The 4,409-nt window shown below is 32.7% G+C and overlaps 1 pseudogene; it reads right to left on the reverse strand.

The window, feature by feature from the left end:
- LOC107587447 (synaptic vesicle 2-related protein-like) overlaps window positions 1-1,201 on the reverse strand; it is a 2,733-nt pseudogene extending 1,532 nt beyond the window's left edge.
- Between the last annotated feature and the right edge of the window lie 3,208 nt (window positions 1,202-4,409).

Here is a 4,409-nt window from a genome sequence, read left to right on the forward strand (position 1 = left end):
TATATATATACTGTATATACCACAGTTTCCACACAAATATTAAGCAAGTTTTTGGCACTTTAGTAAGAAATGTTTCTTGAACATTAAATCAGCATATTAGAATGATTTCTGAAGGATCATGTGACACTGAAGACTGGAGTAATTACTGCTGAAAAATCAGTTTTGAAATCACAGGAATAAATTAATATACTAATTTATTATAATTTATATTACTAAAATATATTTAAAAAAGAACATTTTATTTCAAATTGTAATAATATTTCACAATATTACTGTTTTTACTGTATTTTCCATCAAATAAATTCAGCATTGGTGAGTATAAGAGACTTTTTTCAAAAACATACAAAATCTTACCGACCCCAAACTTTCTTGTGTAGTTTAGATTTGTGCTCGTAGTCCCAGTTAAACACAAAAGTGTGTTAAAATCAAGTGTGCGCACATTTTATGATGAGCTTGGTCACAAAAAGTACTTTACAAACCACTCACCACTACACGCAGATCCAGCTTGGAAGAGTTCAGTGGCCAGCAGGACAAGACCATAATATGAAAAAGCATTACAAAACCTGTGTGTGTAAAACAAACATAGGTGATTTTTTAGTTTTACATTTAAAAAAAAAGAAAGTTTTATATGGAAGGATTTGACATTTTTAACAATCTGCATGCCAGATAACCCAGACCAAAAGTGTTGTTTTGCGGTATTTTGGAATAAAAAGATCTCTAATTCTCCCACGCTCAATCTAAAACACATAAACACAAATCAATGGCAACTCTACTTTACAAAATAAACATAAAACCCCTACATTTGAAATTCTTCAATAATGTGTGAGTAGGAGATTTTGAGAAAAGATGTAGGACTGTTAGCCCCACATACCTGTGTGTTGGCTATAAGTCTTCCAGTAGGCACAGAGCTCCCATTAGCTGCTGCTATGTATTTCAAAGTGTCTAGGGCCTTGTCTTCTCTGCCTCTCAGTACATCAAATCTAGCACTCTCTGGTAACTACTACATGACAAATACACACAATTCACAACCAAACAATAGAAACAGCAGTATATTAAGGCACCTGGACACGAGCCTTGTGTCTAGTAACAGTTTAAACATTGTTACAGCCATACATACACAGCAGGAGGCAGCAAAGACAACAAGAGGAAGGGTGGAGAAAGCTAGCAGCCATTTCCAGCCTAATGTGGGCATGACCACCATAGCCAGTAACACTTCAAACACAGCACCCAAGGCCCAGAACACCTATTAGCACAGAAGATTGATTCATTTATAATTCATTATTATCAAGACTCATTATAAGGACAGCAACATGTCATAAGATAATTAAGGATACTGTAGACTTTAATCATTCTCATTGTAAGAGAATATTATAAAGGCATGTTTATGTTATATTTAACCTAATATACATTGCTTCAGTCAGTTTACACAGCAGGAGGCAGCAAAGACAACAAGAGGAAGGGTGGAGAAAGCTAGCAGCCATTTCCAGCCTAATGTGGGCATGACCACCATAGCCAGTAACACTTCAAACACAGCACCCAAGGCCCAGAACACCTATTAGCACAGAAGATTGATTAATTTATAATTCATTATTATCAAGACTCATTATAAGGACAGCAACATGTCATAAGATAATTAAGGATACTGTAGACTTTAATCATTCTCATTGTGAGAGAATATTATAAAGGCATGTTTATGTTATATTTAACCTAATATACATTGCTTCAGTCAGTTACAACAACAAACAACTATCTCAGTAAAATGTATAATATAATTGCATATTGAAAAACGTAATAGTTGAATAAACAGTCATCTGAATTACTCCTAACAGGATTATAGATATCCCTCTGGATTTCATCGGGAGGAATTCAGTATATAATGTCACTCTGTAAGGGAATGAATCAAATATGATAAAAAAAACATGATCCTTCAGAAATCATTCATATATTCTGATTTGCTGCTCAAGAAACATGATGAAAACTGTTGTGCTTCTTCATATTTTTGTGGAAACTGTGATACATTTTTAAGATTCTATGATGAACAGAATGTTTAAAAAACAGCGTTTATATGAAATATACATTTTGTAACATTATAAATGTCTTTACTGTGATTTTTTTGCAATGTGTCCTTGTTGAATAAAAGCATTCTTCTAATTTAAAAAAATCTTACTGACCCCTACAGATTCAGATGTAAGTAACGTGAGTTATGTAATCAGATTACTTTTTTTCCCAAGTAGTAAAGTAACGCATTACTTTTTAATTTACAAGAGAATATCTGAGTTACTTTTTCAAACAAGTAACGCAAGTAACTTTTTTTCCCCAATTTATTGATTGATAGCTCTCCTGTCCCCATGTTGAGAGAAATCAGAAGATGTTACTGTAGTTCTAAAATAAAAAAACACACAGATTCAGTATTCCTCCAAATGAATAAAAATAATGCAACTCAGAATATGATGCAAACCTGCAATAATTAAATGTTAAACAACACAAATATCCTATATGTATCCCATTCTATTAACCAATGTCTTTGCTTCTGACCTTCGATGATCCAGTTCAACCGTACTAATAAGCACAAATGACTCTAAACAAACATTTGTGCCTTTTTTATTGCTGAAGTGTGTTGAAATTTCTTCTTCTGCATTCTACTATACAGACGTAAATTTACTTTCCCTTCAGCCTGAGACTTATCCATTTCACTTTTGGTGTGAAAAGTCTTTTATATTAGCCAAAAATAGAACTTTTTTATTTTAAAAACAAACAAGCAAGCCCTGTCCAGATTTAAAAAGTAACGCAAAAGTAACGTAACGCATTACTTTCCATAAAAAGTAACTAAGTAACGTAATTAGTTACTTTTTTATGGAGTAACGCAATGTTGTTATGCATTACTTTTAAAAGTAACTTTCCCCAACACTGTGTAACAACACAACTGATTATAGATTAAATGACGTGGCAGGTTCTTTGTAGTAGTGAGCAACTGAACAGGTTTAATGGTCTTTAAAAACAGCGTTTATATGAAATATACATTTTGTAACATTATAAATGTCTTTACTGTGATTTTTTTGCAATGTGTCCTTGTTGAATAAAAGTATTCTTCTAAACTCACTCATCTCACAGTTTTCCTCAAAATGAATAAAAATAATGCAACTCAGAATATGACGCAAACCTGCAATAATTAAATGTTAAACAACACAAATATCCTTTATGTATTTAATCCCATTCTATTAACCAATGTCTTCGATGATCCAGTTCAAGCGTACTAATAAGCACAAATTACTCTAGACAAACATCTGCGTGTCTTTGTTTATTGCTGAAGTGTTGAAATGTCTTCTTCTGCATTCTACTGTACTTTCCCTTCAGCCTGAGGCGCATTCATTTCACTTTTGGTGTGAAAACGCTTTTATATTTGCCAAAAATATAACTTTTTTATTTTAAAAACAAACAAGCAAGCCCTGTCCAGATTTAAAAAGTAACGCAAAAGTAACGTAACGCATTACTTTCCATAAAAAGTAACTAAGTAACGTAATTAGTTACTTTTTTATGGAGTAACGCAATGTTGTTATGCATTACTTTTAAAAGTAACTTTCCCCAACACTGTGTAACAACACAACTGATTATAGATTAAATGACGTGGCAGGTTCTTTGTAGTAGTGAGCAACTGAACAGGTTTAATGGTCTTTGAGGGAAATATGGCAGTTTAGAAAATGTTATGTTTTTTAGCACATAATGATGTAAAAGCAATGTCCAAAACATGTAGACACTAATGAGAATACATTCTGCCTTCAAAAGAGCTTAAAGGGGTCATATGATGCTGCTAAAAAAGAACATTATTTTGTGTATTTGGTATAATGAAATGTGTTTATGTGGTTTAAGGTTAAAAAAACACATTATTTTGCGGCAACCACATGTGACGACCCCGGGCTGGACTCCGCTTCGTCCACGGTGAAATGTTGTGAAGGCGCTGTGTGTTTCGTTGTGAAAGCGAAACTACTTTGTTTGGTCTTCCAAAAGAGGACGATATCATAGAGGAGAAACAATAATGTACAGTATGTGGACAATTATGTGTTTTTTTATTATTTTTATTATGCAAGTAAGGAATGTGACAATATTTACAAGTGCCAAATACAGAATCACATATACAAACGAACATATATCCAGATAGCTAACATTTCAAGATCATTCTGATAACTCCTGTATATGTATTGTTGTGATTGTGAGCATGTGTGTGTGTACGTGTCATTGTATGTAAGTGTGTGGGAGGAAGCATACAAATCATTGAGTATCTAAAAGATTTATAACAGATATAACAAGTATACTTTTTTTTTAAAAAACATTTAAAAAAAAAATATATATACATAAATAATAATGACAAGACCAGTGGAGACAACAAGTATTGTAAGCGATAATGATGACAA

The sequence above is a fragment of the Sinocyclocheilus grahami genome, unplaced genomic scaffold (assembly GCF_001515645.1).
Source record: "Sinocyclocheilus grahami isolate Dianchi unplaced genomic scaffold, SAMN03320097.WGS_v1.1 scaffold92.1, whole genome shotgun sequence".
Taxonomy (NCBI): Eukaryota; Metazoa; Chordata; class Actinopteri; order Cypriniformes; family Cyprinidae; genus Sinocyclocheilus; species Sinocyclocheilus grahami.